The following is a 21,801-nucleotide window of genomic DNA, read 5'->3' as shown; positions in this document are numbered from 1 at the left end:
ATTCAAGAAACAGTGAACTGAACCATAATTGGAGCTTCAAACACAGTGGTTGCATAAGGGAAAGTGGAGTGAAATGATATATCTTGAAGTTTGATTTTTAAGGGTTATGTAAAGATTACTAAGCATGATCTGCTTTGTGTTTTATAAATGTATTTCAACAACTCTGAATGATGGATTGGTGGGAGGCAGAAACTGAGTCAGGACATACAGTAATAGGCTTGCTCAGTTGAAGTCCATGTAAGTAAGAATGATAGTGTGTACTGTGTCCATAGAAGTGAGTGGGAATAGAGAATCAGAGATGACTTGCAATAAAAAATACGAGAGAAACCCTGTGTCAGTTAATATTTGTTTAAGTAGGCTGTTAAGTGTTGTCATTTTGGCTCTGTTCCACAAGCGTGTTGAAGACTTAGGTTCTTTCTAGCTCACCACTCTGCCATAGTCAGGGAATGGCCATTGTCTTCATGGTTGAAGATCATGACAAGTGCTTCAGCTACCGTATCTATTCGAGGCAGCATGGAGTTAAGGTAAAAAAAATTGGGGATAAAGCTGGCATGCTTATTTCTTCTTTTTTAATGTGGCAAACTTGCGTAACATAAAACTTATAATGTCAATCAATTTTAGGTATACAGTACAGTGGTGATAAGTATATGCACATTGTTGCGCAAAAAAGTCTCTAGAAAATTTCCGTTTTGCAAAACTGAACAATAATATCTACTGAAGAACAGCTTGCCATGTCCCTCTTCCCCAAGCCTTTGGCAACCACCATTCTACTTTCTATTTCTGAATTTGACTACTTTAGACACTTCACATAAGTTGAATCATGCAGTATTTGTCTTTTTCTGACTGGCTTCTTTCACCTAGTATAATGTCCTCAAGGTTCCTGTATGTTGTAGCATATGACAGGTATGAACATTTTCACAAAATTAAATTTCTCAGTCTATGAACATGGGATGTCTTTCCCTTTATTTGTGTTGTCTTCTTTTTTTTTTTTTTCTCTTAGTATGTTTTTGCTTACAGTGTATACATTTTTTTTTTCTTCTTTGGTTGAATTTATTACTAAGTATTTTATTTTTGATGATATTGTAAATGGGAAATAGGATTGTTTTCTTAATTTCCTTTTCCAGTTGTTGATTGTGAACGAAAAGAAATGCAACTGATTTTTTTGTGTAGAGGTTATATCCTGAAACTTTGCTCCATTCTTTATTAGTTCTAACAGCTTTTGTTTTTTTGGTAGAATCTTCAGGGTTTTCTACACATAAGATCATGTCATCTGTGAACAAAGATAATTTTACTTCCTTTTTTCTATTTTGGATGCCTTTGTTTTCTTTTTAATTGTTCTGGCTAGGACTTCCAGCATCCTTGCCTTGTTCTGGATCTTAGAGAAAAAGCTTTTAGTTTTTTACTTTCAAATATGATGTTAGCTGTGAGCTTTTCATCAATGATCTTTATTATGTTGAGGAAATTTGTAGTGTTTTTATTATGAAAAAGTGTTGGATTTTGTCAAATTCTTTTTCTCTGCCTTAGATGATCATTTGACGTTTTTTTCCTTAATTCTGTAAATGATAAATTATACTAATTGCTTTTCATATATTGAACCATCCTTGAATTCCAGATATAAGCCCACTTAGTAATGGTGTATAATCTTTTTAATGTCTGTTGAATTCAGGTTTTGCTAGTATATTTTTGAAGATTTTTGCTTCAATATTGATTAACAATATTGATCTGTAGTTTTATTTTCCAGAAGTATTTTGTTTCATCCCGCACCCCTCCTCCCGCCCCAGCCAGGTAATACTTGCCTCATAAAATGAGTTTCAAATTGTTTCCTCCTCAATTTTTTTGAAAAAGTTTGAGAAGGATTGGTATTTATTTTTCTCTAAATATTTTGTTGTTGGGAGGATTTTGATTACTGATTCAGTCTCCTTATTAGAAATTGGTTTGTTCAGATTTTCTATTTCTTCAAGATTCGGTCCTTGTAGGTTGTATTTGTAAAGGAATTTATCCATTTCTTCTAGGTTATCCAAATTATTGATATATAATGTCTGTAGTAGTCTTTTATGATCTTTTTTATTTCTGTGGCATCAGTTGTAATGTCTCCTCTTTATTATTTCTTTCCTTCTGCTCACTTTGGGTTTAGTTTATTCTTTTATTGTTCCTTGAGGTATAATTTAGGTTGTCGAGCTAAGAATTTTCTTCTTTCTTAATGTAGGAATTTACTGCTATCGCCTTCCCTCATAGTACTGCTCTTGTTGTATTCCACAGATTTTGGTATATTGTGTTTTTATTTTCATTTGTCCAAAGTACTTTCTAATTTGCCTGTGATTTCTTTATTAACCTATTGTGCGTTCAAGAGTATATTGTTTAATTTCCACATATTTATGAATTTTCCAGTTTTCTCTTTGCTGTTGATTTTTAGTTTCATTCCATTATGGTAAGAAAAGGTAGTCTGTATGATTTTAATCTTCTTAAATTTGTTAAGATCTGTTTTATAGCTTACCTTGAGCTCTGTCCTGGAGACAGTACTATGCCTATTCAAAAAGAATGTTCTTTCTGCTGTTGTTGAGTAGAGTATTAATTGGTCTGTAGTGTCATTCAGGTTCTCTACTTCCTTACTGATCGGTTTGAGTATTCTCAAGTTTTCTTTTAAAGAGCGTTCCAAGAGGCAGCTTTTAGTACACTGGCTTAATCTCATTGGCTTTCTTTGGTCATGCCTAGCTGCAAAGAAGGCTTAAAAAGGTAGTCCAATTCTTGTTGTCCATGCATATACCTAAAAGTGATGGTTACATTACTGAGGTAAAATTGGAGACCAGATATTAGGGGACATTCAGTAGATTGTCTAAAATAATTAAATTAGAATTTAATATGTTTAAGGTATGAATCTATATCCTATCACATCTTAATTCCGATGAGGCTTTCATTTTATTAATGGAGGAAGCTCTGAAGCCTTCTCTTATGTATCTGTGATATATGAGCTTCTACCTTCTCATTTATGAAGTTACAATAGATATATACTACTTACCTTATTATATATTCTCTAAGAAGCACAGTAAAAATAAAATGAAGCTTTTAAAGTTTAAGATGATACTGCCGGGAATCCAAGATGAAAAAGATATGCAATGCTAAATTACTTCCACCCATGTTGTTACATACTCTATTAATAGTAGGCACAAGAGACAATTCTATTTCTAGATTTTACCATCCCATTTCATAATTTTTACTTGCAACTATGAAAGAATATGAAATAGGAAGATGGTGTTTTGGGAAACATTATGCATTTATGTCATTGAATCTCATCACTGAAAACTGTGCTTATTAATAATTTCTCCATCACTAAAACTTGATAACAGGTAAAATAAATTTTAGTAAGCTAATTTTATAGTTTGGTGCCTAAATTGAAATTTGCATTTTTGATTTGGGGAGGGGGTGATGATTCTAGATAACTTATATTACTTTCTCTCTATATGTGTATTAATTTTAGAAGTAATACTGTGAATGAAAACTATAAATGTTTAAAGTGGTTCTGATCACACCGTTGGAGGACTAGAGTAAAAATTAGATTGAGTCTTTTTTATGTCTGGTTATTGTTCACTTTAAAATTATCATATTTATTTGCACTAATTCTTTGAAATTGATATAGTGTAAAGAAGAGAAAGAAATAAGCCTTAGAGAAGTTACAACAATGAATGTTGGACTCTGCTTTTCCTACCAGTGTGTTCATTTTTTTTACAGTATATTCTGCAGTTCTGGGGTATTCTGGAGAAACCTCTCCTGGACTAACACAGGATATGTTTTTGGAGTTTGAGAAAGTAGGTAAACAGATTTTCTGTGGGCTAGACTCTGGAATATCCAGCCTCCTTCAACCACAGAGTTTTGCCTTGATATTTTTATATATTAAGCTTCTTTATTAGATTTTTTTCTGATTTAAAAAAAAAGTAGTTTTGAGGCAAAACAAACCACTATGCTAATTCATGCTGCTTTTAACTTTCTTCCAACAGAAGACTACATTTCAGAAGCTGTTTCATCAAAGTTAGCTTTTCCTATCCCTCCCCTCTCCACCACCTCTTTGCAGGCCTAAAATTTCATGAGATATTTCTGTACTTTAAAATATATACTTTGTGGAGGAAGATTTATCTTTGCACAAATGAATAATTCAAAGGATAGAATTTTCCTGAGATTAGTTTACAAAGTGAAGACTCCAGCCAGGATCGAAATTTCTAGGGCATCAAAGATGTTTGTGTTGTTTCCTTTATGTATCAAAAATGTGGTTGGGTATTAGTGCTCCATTGTGAACACATTCTTGGAAAAAAGAGGTGGAATGCATGTGCCAGCAGAACAGGCACATTATATACTACCGATGCTTCCCCTTTTTCTGAAAAGATGTATAGGCCTCAGCTTTTGCTATGAGTAGGACTTGTTACACCAACTCTCTCCTTAGGCTTTAAATAAACATAAAGTTGCTTCCAAAATAATACACCCCCTCCATAATTAGGTGGAGAAGAGAACTATTATCAGTCTATGGTGACATTTTCCTTGTATTTTTATTATATAAACTTTTCTCATTTTTCTTATGTAAACTTTTGGTATATCTTAAGTAGGTTTTTATTTTAAGTTGTGAAGATTTTCAAGTTTCCAAACTCTATTGAGTCAATACCAAGCCCCTTAGCTGCCCTCAATTTACTGTTCTAGTTTTATTCGCTCACTCAGCTTAAATTTTTGTTAATTTCATTAGGGTACCTTATATATACACACTAAAATACTTCTTAATGTACCAGCACATAATAACCTGGAGGCCACTAGCTGTATCCAGATAGCCAATGAATGGTGAATTCATTTATGATATAATTATAAAATACAAATAATACAAATGATTTCGTGAGTAGTCTTTTGAGGATTAATAGAGGATCTACAAAGATTAACAACATTTATGTCAGTTTTTAGAATATTAAAATTAGATTCTTCTAATAATGATTTTCTATTTGCCAGTTTGTATTTTCTCTCTATAACACTTATTTTTATATGACATCATTCCTCTTATCACATATACATGTTTTCTACTTCCTCCTATTTCATTGCTTATAGAATTAGTTGCATTAAGTTTTTTGTTAGTGTGTGCAATCTTTAAAAAGTTTTGGCTTCCCATTAATCTGTGCTTCTGGAAAGTATCTCCTGAAATAGCCTCTTCCAATTTCCTACTAAAATGCCCATTAAAAAAGACTCAGAAAAACTGTCTGGCAACTGCCATCATGTTTCCATCTCATATCAGCAGGCAACATACTGCCTGCATCTGAAGGGAGATGGATGTAAAGCTAATCTGCCTAGATCGAAAATCAAACAGAAGTGGCTTAACCTTGATATGAAACAGAAAGTAACGAAGACTATTCTGAAAAAGAAACTATTTTAAGCCACTATTTTTGTTTACTGCCTGGTTCAGAGGCAAAAAACTTCATCAACTAGAACATAGAGTATTTCTCCATTACAAATATGTTGCTTTTCCTATAGTTAACCTGGTATTCTTCTACCACTAATTTTTTTTTCTTACATTAACTCATAGATTACACCTTCCCTATGAGAGTGGGGTGCCCTGAAGAGGGATGGGAACAAGTGATGACTTAGTGCATCGTAGTGGGTGTGGTCTACCCACACTGGGGCTAAGACAGGAAGAATCTTGGTGCAAGAGTAGGTGTGCTGAGAGTGTTATGCTCATGTCCCAAGAAACATAGACAGCCGTGAGAAAGAGAAGTTCCCAACTGAATCCAGCAGATCCTTATTAGATGAATGACTTCTGTTCACCAGACACAGCTTGCAACATCACCTGTTTTAACTTCATATCTGGGAAGGAGACTTAGCGATCCCTCAAATGGAAGTAAGCAGAGATATAGAAATCCACATGCCATGTCTAAGAGCAAGCATCAGACAAGATCGTGTAGGACCTGTAATATACAGAGGGCTGCAGTGTGCCATCAACCTGCACATTTAGTGGAAGAATGTACTTCTGATGCACTGGGGATAAACTGAAATAAAATTTTAGAAAATAATTGTATTATTTTAAAAGTCACATAATATGCAGACTCTCAAGAAGTATACCACCGTATCCTTTTCTTGAAAGATCAAAAAGGAAAACTTAATTTGATTTCCAGAAAAAAAAAAGTGATGAATAAAAATGTAGTGCCATAAACTGAGAAATTTTACTATAAATGGAAGGAAGATATTATTTGAAAACTGTTGAATTTCATGATGGAAATGTGGTTACAAACTGAACGATTAGTAAATGTTAGTAAGGGTCAGGGAAAGGCAAGGCAAAGCATTAATATCCTTCATCTTTCATGGCAGGTTTCAAAAGATACAGTTTCATGCTGGACTTGCATAGACTGAAAAACAAAGGTGATGGTGAATCAGAGGGAGTCAATTTGAAAAATATGATGAATGAAACTTCTATACATCTTGGGCTATAAGTCACAAATGGAACTTATTCTAGTAAAACACTCAGGGCACATTTTCAAAAACTATAGAAGTGTATTTCCTACAAACTGATATAAAAGCAAAACCCTCAGTCTAGCATAATCTGGACCTCTGGGGTTCTAAGCCTCACTCACCGTTCTCAGCACCAGGTGTGCCTCCATCCAGATTCTTTTGCTCCTGGGCTCAGGTCAAACCCACTACTGAGTTGATCTGATTCCTACCACCCCCAGGCTAGCTAGACATATGGCCTATTCAAACACATCCTCTTCTCAGTGATCTTTCTCTTCCTGGATCAATGTTCTAGTCATTATCTGAATATCTCACTTGACACAGTCAGATTGGGCCTTACATTGTTTCATGTTCACTGTTTTGTTTCCATGCTTTGATTTTAATTTCTGGGAGGTCTGGATGGCATCATCTTTACCCTTCTTTCATTTTTTATGTTTTAAAAATCTTCTCCAAGCTCTAGTCCAATATTTATTGGTCGGTTTCACTGAATGAATGAGAATAAAGATAGTAAGATCTTGAACTGCTTTTAGTAATGCTGAGTTGCATTTTATCTTCATCTCCATGTTCTAAACTGATTTTGCCATAAATATCGTCTGGGAATTGAGCCATTGGTGTTTTACTGGACACATATTATTTTTGCTCTGAAAACAAGAATAATCTTGTATCTCAAAATCTTATATAAGTACTGTTAAATAAGGCAATCTTTTACATGCCATGTAGTAGAGAATGGTGTTATGAGCTGACTTGTGCCACCTTCCTCTGCTTATCCCCCAAATTTATAAGTTGAAGTTCTACATTCCAGTACCTCAAAATTTGACCTTATTTGAAAATAGGGCCATTGCAAATGTAGATTATTTAAGATGAGGTCATACTAGAGGAGAGTGGACTCCTAATCCAATATGAGTGGCGTTCTTATAAAAAGGGGAAATCTGACATAGACACGGACACAGAGATAATGCCCTGTGAGGAAGTCAGAGAGCAGGTTAATTCATCTACAAACCAAGCAATACCAAAGATTGCCAGCAAACCACCAGAAGCTAGGAGATAGGCATGGACAGATTCTCCCTCACAGCTCAAAGAAGGAACCAACCCTCTCCCCACCTTATTCTCAAACTTCCAGCCTTCAGAACTGAGACTATAAATTTATGTTTGTTTAAGGCCTCCGGTCTGTGGTACTTTGTTATTGTAGCCATAACAGACTAATACAGGTGGTGTTTTTATAGAGAAAGGGAAAGGCACTCTTTTGTCTGTATGTTTATGTTAAAGTAATTGTTATTTCTTTGTAACTTAAACCACCAGTGAAACCCAGGTAGAAAAAGTGCTCTATCTGCACTCAATTGCCCAAAGGTCTCCTGGCAGCATGTGAGACCTGATATACCAAATACTCTGCAGGGGCAGGAGTATAGGGATGTTCCACGCATTGGAAGGTCAGGTTTTGGTTTTCTGTGATGTGACTATAAGAAAGAAATTTGTGTGTGTGTGTGTGTGTGTGTGTGTGTGTGTGTGTGTGTGTGTGGAATATACAAAGAATAACATGTATAGTAATCTCCCTTATCCACAGTTTTGCTTTCCACAGTTTTAGTTATTCATGGTGAACTGCAATCCAAAAATATTAAATGGAAAATTCCAGAAGTAAAGAGTTTATAAGTTTTATTTAATTTTATTGATTTTCCTCAATTTGATTTTCACTAGAAGTAGAGGAATATAGGTTAATCTAAGTCATCAAAATTCTGTTCTTAGAGTCACTCTCTTCCATTCTGGTAACTGCCATACTTTTGTCTGTATCTGTTTGTTTTGTGTTATTTTGTTTCTTTTTTGCTTTATATTCCACATATTAGTGAAATCATATATTTTTTGTCCTTTTCTGTATGACTTATTTCACTTATCATAATACCCTCAAAATCCATTCCATACATATTGTTACATATGTCAGTATTTCATCTTTTTTATGGTTAAATACTCTTTTTTATACACACAAACACACACATACACACACACATGTTGTTTTTATATCTTGGCTATTATAAATAATGCTGCATATATCTTCAAATTAGTGTTTTTATATTCTTTAGATAAATACCCAGAAGAAGAATTTCTAGATCATATGGTAGTTTTAGTTTTAATTTTTTGAAGATTTAAGTTTTAGACTGCACACTGTTCTTTGTGGTGTGATGAAAAATTGCGACATCCTGCTCCATCCCACTCAGGACATGAATCATCCCTTTGTCTTGTGTATCCATGCTGTACATATAGTACAATAAGATATTTTGAGAGGGAGAGACCAGATTCGTATAATTTTTATTACAGTGTATTGTTATAATTGTTCTGTTTTATTATTGTTATTGTTAATCTCTTACTATGCCAAATTTATAAATTAAACTTAATCATAGGTGTGTGTATATGTAGGAAAAAAATAGTATATACAGAGTTTGGTACCACCCATGCATTCTGGCATCCACTGGTGGTCTTGGAATATACCCACCAGGGAAAAATGGGGACTACTGTTTAGCAAAACCATGGGATTATGCTCACTGGCTGACATGCTCATAAAAAAGAAAATATTCTGTGAATAGGTTAGTTCTTCATCATGAGCATGAATCTGCTAATTACTATGGCTGTCTCATTCTCAGAACAAATGTCTTTATGAACTTGGAATTCTACTTGGAAAAGATTTTTGTAGTTCAAGAGGCTGAATATGAAACACAGTTCTTGCTTAGGAATGGGCCTTGGCCTCTCTTAGTGTTGTCATCTTTCCAAAACGTAATCTCTCACCCTATTAGTTTCTTAGGGCTGTCATAACAAAGTAGCTCAGTCGGAGTGGCTTAGAACAATGGAAATTTATTGTCTCACAGTTCTAGAGGCTAGAAATCCAAGATCAAGGTATCAGTTGGGCCATGTTCCCTCTCAAATCTTTTGGGGGAGGATCCTTACCTGATTCTTCCAACTTCTGATAGTCCTAGACGTTACTTGGTTTGTGGCAGCATAATCTCAGTCTCTGCCTCTGTCTTCACATGGCATCTTCCCTGTGTCTTTTCACAGTAGCTTCCCTCTGTGTGTGTCTCTCTCTGTATCCAAAACTTCCCCTTTTCTAAGGACACCGGTTATATTGGATTGGACCCACCTTAATAACTCATTTTAACTCCATTAGCTCTCTAAAGACTGTATTGCAAATAAGGTCACATTCTGGGCTTCTGGGGATAAGACTTCAACTTATCCTATTTTGGAAACACAATTCAACTCATTGCATTAATCAAAGAGACTTTCAGGCAGGGGCCCAGGTTGCCTTGGAGTTGACACAAGTTCCATGTATGGATATTCTGGTTGCAAAGAGCAGGGAATCATTGTATTATTTGCCTTGATCTTGTTGTTCACGGTGACATTCTGATAGTCTCTTGATTTATATAACCATTGTGTTCTCCAGTTTGCTCTGAGAGTCCAGAGTACACATGTTTCATGAATATGCTTTTTTTTCTAGTAGTAGTATTCCTAGGTTAGCACAGCCTAATGTAGCAGTACATAAATATTTTCTTTTTGCCCACCTGAGGAGTACAACTCAGTCCAAGCACTGACCATAGAAACAGTGACTAATGTGATGGAAGTACTGACAGAGACTGGAACACTCTGTCTTCTCAGAGGTGGCCTGTGTGGTTGGACAAAGTTGACATGCCAGTGAGAAACTCAGGTATCCCAGATTCCCAGTATTTTGAAACTGAATCCCATACGCGTCATATTTGAGTGATAATATTAGAAATTTACTTAACTTCTCTCTCTATTTTCATTTTAAAAATAGGATAATTAATGCTTCCCTTTCAGAGTAAAGAGTGTTTGATGCATAGTAAGCACTTCTGGTGTAAGAGCTGCATTTTCCACTCCCTAATCATTGTATGTACAACTCAACCCTCAGACTCAAGTTTGTGGTATTCCGTTAGCATTGCATATACTGAGTCCTCTCCCTCTCCTGTAAAGCCCACAGAGTTCTTGAAAGTTGCTGTTTTAGTTTTCTGTTTGTATTTTAATTCTCCTAAAGCCCTCGGGATCCAGAAAAACATACATAGATTTGATAGAAGGGAAGGAAGTTTGTAGTTTGTTTTTCTTGAGATCACGCATGCCCTTCCTTCCTAAGCCAACAGTTCTGGCCTTGTGAGATATTTGTCACTCCTCATCTGTTTGGCGATTATCTCATTCACACTAGGACAAGCGGATCGTATTTGTCATTCAGCCCTTTATGCAGAAACAGCCTGTGTTTTGCTGGACTGAGACAGGCTGTGCTGTATTGTGAGAAGACACTGGAGGTGGAAAGAAAAAGCCTGGGTATGAATCCCAGTGTTCGTTAGGAAAGCATCTTCACTTTTATCAACCTCATTTTTCTCAAATTGTGAAGTTGGGGGCATTCTGTAGACCATCCTCACTTCTAAACACCAATTAACGCAGTTTGGGAGTTAAACGCCAGTTGTAAATTTAGGGATCCCAAAGACCACCTTTATGTTCTATAATACACTAGAAGGACTCTCAACTCACTTAAAACTGTTATACTCACAGTTATGTTTTCTTAGAAGGAAAGGGTACAGATTAAAAATCAGCCGAGGTAAGAGTTGTATAGAGAAGAGACCAGGAAAATTCCGTCATGGAGCTTCTAGTTGTCTTCACTCATGGTATGTGGACAACATTACTTTCTCAGCAGTGATGTGTGATAATATGCATGAAGTGTCACCAACCAAGGAAATTCACCTACCCTTTGTATTTAGAGTTTTTATGGGGGCTCCATCATGCAAATACAGTTGACTGTACATGTGCCTGCTCAGGAAGTTGAGCAGATACCACGTATTCCTTACTCTAAGCCATGTTCTTAGACTATCAAGTGTGACCCAAGGACCCCAGGTAAACAGAGACTCTTATCAAGCATGACATTCTAAGGGCTTAGAGATCACCTCCAGGAAACCAAGTGCAAAGGCCAGACCTTACTTTGGGCAAGGTTAAATTCTTTACTGCATACACATAGAACGAAGGGATAATGTTCAGGGGTCTTTCTAGTCTTTATAATATAAAGTGGTGTCAGTGTGAAGCCCTGCTTAAGGCATGAGCACTTCTGCCTTGTTTAGGAACTATCAGGCCTGCTCCTTAAGGGCCTTTCTTCTAGGCTATGCTGGGGCCTTTCACAAGGCCAGATTGTCATATTGTCATGCTGGTGCTGTATGTAGTACGTTCAAAAAGGATTGGGGCTGTTTCAGAAGTGATGTTTAGTCTGGCCAGTGAGAACCTGTTAATTATTGTATGAAATCATTTTCTGCGTTTGGTGCTTACGAGAGAGCAGGAACAAAATGTGGAAAATATGTATTAAGAGGATGTTAGAAAATCCTCACATTCAGGAGATATTGGTATTTATTAAATGCCAGTAACCTATGTCCCAAGGGTGCCAGAAGGATGAATTAGTGTTCTATTTCACTTGCAGATATTTAAAAACATTAAAGTCTTTGGTCCTCATGTGAAAAAAAATTCTCAGGAGATTAAAAGCATTACTGCAGAAAATCTTGCCAATGTATTTCCTGTGAGCTCTGTTGTTAATTGCACCTCCTTTGTCAGAAGATTTCTTTGATTCATTTCAAACCCCAGCAAACCCAGGCAAGGCAACCTTGAAGGCCACATCACCAGTGCCTTAATTTCCCTGGGGACTCAGAAATTAAGCAGAAGCCCTAATTCTTCAGGAATATATGGTTTGCAAAGAGATTCTAATATTCCAAGTTCATAGATACTTTGGGAAACCATTCAAATGATTAATATTCCAAATGTTCTTGTCTGATTGGATTCCACTCTTTTTAGTCAATGAAATTTGGCTTTTCTGCTTTTATCCTCCTGTCTTCACCATAATCATTCTTATCAATACTCAGTGTGCGGGTTATAAAAGCTGGTCTCAATTTAGTCAAACCTAGGACTAAGGGGAGATAGTATACATGAGAAGGAATGAGAATCACCATCATGGAGGAACACCTACTGTGTGATAGGCACTCTGTGAGGCGTTTTACCTTCTCTGATATTGTCGTTAGGGTCTCCACATTACAGATGAGGAAAGTCAGGCTCAGACAGGTCAAGAAAATAACCGAAGGCCAAGCAAGGTTAAATGGAAGAGCAAGGATTTATTGGCACTTGGGCCCCTATTCTTCCTATGCCTTCGTGCTGCAAGAGCTCTCTGCATCCAAATGCTACCTCTGCTGATATGTGGACTGCACAGAGTACACAACCCAGAGAAGCATCGTTCTACAGGAAAGTTACTGCTGCCTTCAGTTTGATTTTGTGTTCTTATGGATATCATCAGTTGCTCGGTATTTCTGTTTTATCTGAAAAGTATTTTGTTTTGTTCACTAGCATGTTCATAGTGAATAAAATGACAAGAGACCATTATTAAACTTTCTTCACTGTCTTCCAATATAGCTATAACATGAAATACTTCATAGAAAGAATGATTTATTAAAAAAATCAGTAGTCATTTTTTTGCTAACATATCTCTGGTTTGTATGTGTTTTTATTTGAATATATACTCTTAATGAATTTAACCGTAAACTAACCCATGTGTTTGAATTTTTTAAAATCATGATCTTGCCTCCGAATAAAACAAACAAACAAACAAATGAATAAATAAATAAATGCTGTTTTAGGGATTCAAGATGATATAGAAGGTAAAGGCTGTACACTCCTCTAGTGATCACACTAAAATTATAACAAAACTATAGAGCAACTAGAACGTGGAGTCGCCAGAGGCCTGCCTGAGCAGAATCCCTACAACTAGATCACCTCAAAGTGGTAAGAGGGGTGGAGATGCGAAATGGCCCAGTCCCACAACTGTGGGTGGTGATCGAGAATTTGGAGGGTTATCTTGGCTGCAGAGCCACCTCCCTCGCCTGAGGAACAAAGGGTCCCAGCCGCACCCTGGGATCTCCAGCCCAGATTTCTTGTGCCAGGAAGAGAAGTCCCACAACTTCCGGCTGCGAAAACCAGTGGACGTTGCAGCTGAGTGAGACAGAGGGCTGCAGGAAGTGGAGATCTTCTCTCTGAAAGGGCCCATGCCTGGCCTTACTTGCGGATGAACTCACTTGCTCCAAGTACCAGGCTGGGGCAGCTGCTTTAGGAGCTTCAGGGACATACGGGGAGGCGCTGAGCTATTGGGCTTCATGGCAAGGGCTGGAGGGTCGGCTTGAGTCTGATGGAGGTCCAGGCAGAAGCCATTGTTCCTTTGTTGAGCCCTCCTCTCTCCCAGTCTACAACCATCAACCTGGATAACACAGGTTGCCCTACCAAGCGGATTCCCTGAGACTGTCTCTCCCAACTTGTGGGCCCATCCAAGCTGCTTCCAGTGATTTATTCTACACAAACGGGCTGTTTTGGCTCCTGCTGCAAACTTTCAGAAGATCTCTCAAAGGCTCACAAAACTCAAAGAAGGAGCATCGGTTTTGGCAAGCCCTGTACCCCTTGCTGAGCAGCCCCAAGTCCCACACCAGTGACAGCCAGCCTTGGTTTCTGTCTTGGCCCCTCGAGGCACCTATAAGCCCAGCATGGGTGGCAGCCATCTGTGGATTGCTTGGCGACTCTTACTAGGTGGCCCTAGAGGTGCACAGCCTGTGCCTGAACATGGCCTACAGCTGGACTTCTCCCAGGTCTGTGCCAAGGGGCCCCATAGCACACCTACTACATAAAACCACTCTAGTTAAAGACTGGGAGACTTAGGAGCCCTACCTAATACATAGAAACAGACATAGGAAGGCAGTCAAAATGAGGAGACAAGCATGTTCCACTCGAAAGAACAGAAAACTCCAGAAAAAGAATTCACCAACTTGGAGACAATATACTAGATGCAGTGTTCAAAGCACTGGTTATGAGGATGCTCAAGGAACTTAGAGGAAAAGTAGATGAACTCTGAGAACTTTAACAAAGTGATAAAAAACAAAAATGGAGATGGAAAATGTAATAGGGAGCCAGTCAGAAATGAAGAATATAATATCTGAGATGAAGAGTATATTAGAGGGAATCAGCAGAGTGGTTGAAACGGAGGATCAAATCAGTGACATAGAGGATAGAGTAGCAGATGACACCCAGTCAGAACAGCAACAAGAAAAAAATTCCCCCCAAATGAAGATAGTTTAAGAAGCCTCTGGGATAAATCGAGCATAATAACATTCGCATCTTAGGGGTACGAGAAAGAGAAGAGAGAGAGCAGGGAATTGAAAAAACCTACTTGAAATAATAATGGAAAATATTCCTAACCTGGTGAAGGAAATAGACATACAATCCCAGGAAGCTCAGAGAGTCCCAAAAAAGATGAAACCAAAGAGGACCACACCAAGACACATCATAATGAAAATACCAAGGGTTAAATTCAAAGAGAGAATCTTTAAAGCAGCAAGAGAAAAGCAATTAGTTATGTACAAGGGAATACCTATAAGACAGTCAGCTGATCTCTCAACTTTACAGGCCAGAAGGGCTGGGCACAAAATATTCAAAGTGATGAAAACCCAGGACCTACAACCAACATTTCTTTACCTAGCAGAGTTATCATTTAGAATTGAAGGACAGAAAAAGAACTTCCAGACAAGGAAAAGCTAATGGAGTTCATCACCACCAAGCCAGAATTACAGGAAATATCTTTAAGAAGAAGAAAATGATAGGTATCAATAGTCTAAATAAAGAATGGCAGTAATTACATATCTATCAATGAGTACTTCAAATGAAAAAGAATTAAATGCTCTAGTCAAAAGATGAAGTGGCTAGATGAATAAGAAAACAAGACCCCTACATATGCTGCTTACAAGAGGCTTACTTCGTATTAAAATACACATGCAGGTTAAAAGTAAGGGGATGGACCAAATGGGTACTGTGCTGAGTGGAGTAAGTCAGATAGAGGAAGACAGATGCCTATGATTGCAGGTATAGATGGAATCTAAAAAACAAAATAAACAAACAAACTCATAGATACAGAGAACATTTTGAAGGTTACCAGATGGGAGGAGGGTTAGAGTGGTTGGTGAAAAAGGGGAAAGGGATTTAGAAGTACAATTGATAATTACAAAATATTCATGGAGATAGAAAGTTTTTCATAAGGAATATAGCCAATAACATTGCAATAACTATGGTGCCAGAGGGCACTAGATTTATTGGGGTAATCACTTTGTGAGTTATATAGATGTCTAACCACTATGTTGTACACCTGAAACTTATATAGTATTGTATGCCAACTATAACTGAAAAAAATTATTACTTAAAAAACAAACAAAAAATGCTATTTAGTGCTTGCTAATTAGGATGTGCCCTAAACAACTGAATGTCTGAAATTGATCATTGGAAAGTTTTAGAAGATCAGGATATCAGCCTACATGAATGATTCTTATTCAGCCAGTCAGTGGCTACTGAACTTTTCCCTTAAGTCAATATTTTTGATCTCCCTATGTAGGAGACTTGTTCCACCATTAAAATTAGCATCGATTAGGAAGGGCTAGGGAATTTCCTTCTCTTTCAGAAGGGGTTTTCTCAGGCAGATCTAAGATAAGCTTCAGTAGTTGAATAGCTGTTCTCCTCTCTTCTCTCTGTAAAATAGTTTCTGTTTTGTAGTTGTCTCCCTCCTCCCAGACTTGAAATAGAAAAATAGAAACAAATTAGATGTGTATCAGGAATGAAATACCTCCTTCTTATTGAGAGTTTAAAAATAATCTTTGCAATTAGTGTTTCACATCCTGGAAACTCGTACTGATGTGCTTGTACACACACACACACACAAGGACATTTCATACCCAGTGCATCCAACATCCCCACAGACACCTGGAGAATTTAACTGCTCCTGTAATAAATGGATTTGGATTATTTTATTCAGTTGTAGATGGCTCATTGAGGAGCCTCAACCTTTTGGGGTAGAAGCATGAAGTGGATCCATTTCATTCTACCTCTGACACCTCACCTCCCTGAAAATGGGCAGTAAGCTCCTTTTGCGGCATCTCAGGCAGATTTAATAACTTTATTTTCATTCGATTATTTAAAATCAGTCATGCCAATTATTATGCTTAAGTTCTGGCCCTTAAAACTGAAATACAGAGTTGAACAATTACTTATCCTTCCCTCAGCTGGATAAATGTGTGGTGATACCACTTAGAGTATTGGAGGTGTGTGTATGTGTGTGTGAGAGAGAGAGAGGCAGACAGACAGACAGACAGACAGACACTGAGAGAGAGACCAAGAGAGAGATGGAGATACACATACGCAGAGACTGGGAGGGAAGGGACCCCCACTTTTTTTTTGTTACCGTATGGACAGTCAGGAGGAAGTAGAAGAAAATGGCCATATTTTTCTGTGGCTACCTGTGTGAGGTTTGTTTCAAATCACTGATGATCTAAATTGTGGACTCAGCCTCAGAAGTCAGCACCCCAGTTGGTCCCACTGATGAGTAGTTCAATACCGAGGGGTTAAACTGGCCTTGGTGGACACTTGCTTGTTACTTTTGGCTGGCCAGGCAGGTGTTTCTCTGATCTTTTTGCCTCTTTAGCTCCATCAGCAGTAGCAGCCCCACCTAGCAAGTCAGTCATCTGCAAATTTATCTGCTCTCCACAGCCCTGATTTTGGGATCTGGGCATGGGGTTTATGGGCTCACATTTCTTTTCTTTTCTCTTCTTAGCTGCACTGCAAGGCCATCTCTCTCCAACTCTCCTCCCTAAATACAGAAGCAATGGGAAAAGCCTGTAAGCCTGTAGCTAAGGGGGTGTCCACAACAGAATTAGCAGTTTGTGTTCCTGAAGACCCTCCCAAATTTTATAAGTCTCTATCTTTCCTTGGGATGAGAAATTTATGGGGAGGGGTACGCTTCCCAGAGATGGTTTCTGTTTGTCTCCTGGTCCATCCCCAATATTTTTAATAGTTGTTGCTTTGGAAGGAAAGAAGCCTCACACAGACTGGGGAATCTCACAGCTTTGTTCGCAACAGAGCTCTGTGTTTCCTGTAATTGCTGTCTATTATGTAATCTCTGGGAACCTGAAAAGATCTTAATCTGTACCTTCCAGTCCATTTTGATACACTCTTGTGAATCACCAGGTCCATCTCTTTTTCTGTGCTGTTTTGTAACCCCCAAAATAAGAGGAGTGATAAGGTATTAAGTTACAGGACAGTTAAATAGTCAGTGGCATAGAGGCCATTGCCTTGCTTCCCAGAATATGAGTCATTGCCTTTCTGATATTATGGCACAGTTTATAACAAACATAAAATGGCACACTTTTCTGCTGTAGTGATCATTAGGATCTGGGAATAAAACAATGTCGCCAGTGTTTTATATTCTCTTACAGTCTTGAATTTTAAATTTCTTTGATTTTTCAAAAATGAAAGCAGACGTTTTTCATCCTGTCTTTGTTTATGGCTTATGTTGTCTAAGCAGGAAGAGACTGACTCATTAAAACCTTAACATTTTTGGTAAAACTATAAAATGCCTTTCAACTTTTTAATCTGACTATTTGGAAGTCAGATATATTGAATTAGACTTGAAATTGGATAATGAGCATTATTTTCTGTTTTCAAACCAACCTGAAAAGTATAAAATCCAAAATCAATGTATTTCCTTCTGTTTTACATCTTTTAAAATAATTAAGCAGGTATAGAAGAGTCAGGGAATTCTTATCTATTTAAATATATTTTTAAATAAGGTAGCATGGAACATTTTGGACAAATATTCAGTGTGGAATGAGGGGGTTGTGAAGAGCTGAAATGCTAGGAGCCAAGTTAATTTAAGAAGCAGCCCAGTTATGGATGGGAGTCGTTTGCTGCTAATGTCTGACTACTTTTCTGTGCCGGGGCTGGCAAACATTTTCTTTTTGCTTATTAGCTTAAGCCTTTTGAATATCAGCAGGCATGATACTTATGAAAATTTATACTTTATGGTTAATGTCTTATTTCTTTTTGTCTCATGGAATTTAAGTGTTTTCTTCCTTTGATTATATGCATGCAATAGATACTTGTAAAAATCACTCTCAAGTGAGTCAACCATTAGATTAACACACCCATTTGCCATGCAGGCTCCCTGGATTCTTTTTGAACAAAGAAGAAATCACAAGAAAACAAGCTGAGCTCAAGTACTTTCTCTCTTTCTTCTTTTGAACCCCACAATTTCCTGCTGTGTCTGGGGATCAGCCCCAGATCAATCTACTTGTAAAACAACTATCTTGTACACTGAGAATAAAAAAAAAATTAAATAAAAAGATCTGCATTCACAAATGGAGGAGTGTAAATAAAGGAATTCTCAAAAGGGTTGTAGACATTTCTTCTAGAAAGTGTTCAAAATCAGCATACATACTAACATCTAAGAAAGCAGGAAAGACCCTTTCAAAGGCAGGCATGCTTGTATCACTTTGCCCAACAGTATCAAACCATCTAAGCTGTGCTACAACCAGTAACAATTCTCTAAAATGCTAATATAACTTTCACCCAGGGTTTTGCATATTACTGATTGGCTTTATCTAATTTCACATATTATTTATGTAAGGGTTCAGCTTACATAAATACTTAGCTTTCCCTCATGAAAAAAAAAAAAAAAAACTAAACTAAAATCTATATTAGGGTTCTCCAAAGAAATAGAACCAACAGGATGTCTGTCTGTCTGTCTGTCTGTCTATCTATCTATCTGTCATCTTCTATCTATTTAATCTAATCTATCATCATCTATTTATCTTCCTTTCTATCAACCTATAGGAATGAATTGATGTATTATAAGAAATTGGCTCATGCAGTCTGGAGTCTGGCATATCCAGAATCAGCAGAGCCAGTGTCCCAGTTTAAGTTAAAAGGCCAGAAGCTGCTTTAGAGATGGAAAGAATCAAGGTTCCATCTTGAAGGCTCTCAGGCAGGAAGAACCGATATTCCTCTGGAGAGGCTGAGTCGTGGACCACATCTGTGGAAATAATAGTGCCATGTATTTTATTCCTGAGTTTCATTGTTTTATGAATGAGTCTGATTAGGTTGTAAACATTCAATATAGGTCCTTTAGATCTTGACTTGTGGCAAGTTGGTTTAAAAGTCATTTTACCTATGTTTCTTTGTTAATATTTTATTCCTTAAGTACATTTAAGTATCTACTTAGTACCTGAAGAATAGGCTGAAACATAGAAATTGCAGCAAAATAAAAGTAGATACTTTTGGAAAGTTGAGTGCTCCTGAGTTCTGCACCAAGTTCTCCTCTTTCTCAGCTAAACTTACCTTTTAGGCACTCTCACCAGATTCATGACTTTAATATCATCTTCATGCTGTTAATATCAAAATATATTTCTCTGGCTCTCACTTCTTCCATAAACTCTAGACTCTGTTCATCAGTATCTCCAATTAGGTGTCTAATAGGTACCTTGAGCTTTATATATCCGGAACAGAATTTTAAGTACTTTGCTTAGAAAAGTCCAGTTATCACCCAGTCTTCCCGATCTTAATTAATGATTCCACTTTATCTTGTTGCTTAGATGTGGCAAATTGTATTTCTCTAAGTGACCACAAAAAAGTAATTTCATCTCATATACTTTTCTTATGGTATAATGTGACTTTTGCTCTCTTTGCATGAGTTGGTGGTGGCTGCTTAAAATTAGCGGGGGCTTGTGACTGTCTCGATAGAGTATAAGTAGAGATGATCTTGGGTAACCTTCAAGGCTAGGACAAAAGGCAAAACAGCTTCCATCTGGCTCTCTCTTTTTGGGAATGCTTGCTCTGGGGCAGGCCGTCCACAGTGCTATAAGGAAGCCCAAACTAGCCCACAGTGTGGGACCACACAGAGAGGACTATGTGGAAAGGCAGTGAGATCTCTAACTCAAGCCAGCAGTAACTGCTATAGATGTGAATGAATGAGTCTTCAGATTCTTTCTACTCTCGGTTTTTTAGTTATACACCTGAGAGCCCAGGTATTTTGGATAATTTATTATTCAGCCGTAGTTACTGGACCATTGTAAAAAATACACTAGCCATCCTAATTTCACTTATTCACTCACCACTCGCATTAGTATATCCTGTAACTCTACTTTCAAATTATAGCCTGCATGCTGACCACTTCTTATCTCCCCCATGGCTGGTCCTGAGCACCATCACCTCTTACCTTATTTTACTGTAGAAGTCTCCTTGCTAATTTTTCTGCTCTTGCCGTAGTATAGATTATATTCTCCAGGAAGAAGCCAGATTGATCTTTTAGGAACATGAATGAGATTATGTCTCTATTTTGCTTAAAACCTCCAATGTCTTCATATCATATTTGACATACTACCCTTGCTGTCTCCTGTCACACCCTACATTATCTGATACTTATCTGATACTTATCTTTTTCTCTGAACTGTCTCCTACTCTACCACATTCCTCCAGACACAAAGCTCTAGTCACACTGGCTTCCTACTCTTACTTAAAATATCTTTTTCTGAGCCAGAGGTAGCCATAGATAGAATGCACTTTTGTCCTTCCATAAGTGTAAGATTACCCCTGGGTCTATAATGCCCAGGTCGCTTGGCACCCACAAAATAAATTTTTCCCAATGACAACCTGGTGTTTCCTGGATAGTGTTACTAGGAAGCATGTATGTTGTCTTCATTGTCTGGACTTGAAGCCTCTATAGCCCTTGGTGATGGCAAAAGTACAAGGTGAAAAGGGCCTGGGTTCCAGAGTTACCACTTGGAAGAAAGTTGTCCACCAACCAGGAACACTTACATTGGACTGTTAAAGTGAGTAAAACTTACTATGTTAAGTTACTGAAGTTTTAGGGCTTATTCATTATAACAGCTCTTATTTCTCTATCTAATATAGTGTTATTTCGTCTTCAAAGTCTTTATATGTGCTATTCTTCCTGCATGGAGGACTCTTCCCTTCCTTACAGCATTCCATTTAAAGTAGTCATTCCCCTCTCGTACCCTGCCAAAACCACTTTCTTATTATCCTGCTTTACTTACTTCTTAGTACTTATCATTATATGAAATATTATTTATGTGTTTTGTTTGACTTTTGCCTCACTAGAATGTAAACTTCATAATAGTGGGGAGTCAGTATTTTTGTTACTTTATCCCCAGTGTCTACAAAGTATTTGGCATGTAGCTAGTGTTCCATAATTCCCTACAGAATGAATGGATGGGAGGAAGTTATGTCAGGTAGACTAGGAACAGAAATGGAATCCTGGTAATTAGAGTCCATAGTAATCAAATGGGCATCAGTCAGTGAATCATTCTTTGTACCTTCTTTGTACCTTAATGCCCATAACCATCAAATGGAGATAATAATATCTATTTCATGGAATAGTTGTGACAACTAAACAAAATATGTATATGACTTGTTAAGCCCTTGCCGGCATCACAAATAGTATGTGTT

General features: G+C 37.4%; 1 protein-coding gene across 1 annotated transcript in view; it reads left to right on the top strand.

The window, feature by feature from the left end:
- Positions 1 to 21,801, top strand: part of NRG3 (neuregulin 3) — a 991,727-nt gene that overhangs the window by 58,639 nt on the left and 911,287 nt on the right. The window lies entirely within an intron of this gene.

This window comes from Pteropus alecto, unplaced genomic scaffold (assembly GCF_000325575.1).
Source record: "Pteropus alecto unplaced genomic scaffold, ASM32557v1 scaffold155, whole genome shotgun sequence".
NCBI classification, from domain to species: domain Eukaryota; kingdom Metazoa; phylum Chordata; class Mammalia; order Chiroptera; family Pteropodidae; genus Pteropus; species Pteropus alecto.
This window is presented reverse-complemented; position numbering and strand designations above follow the sequence as displayed.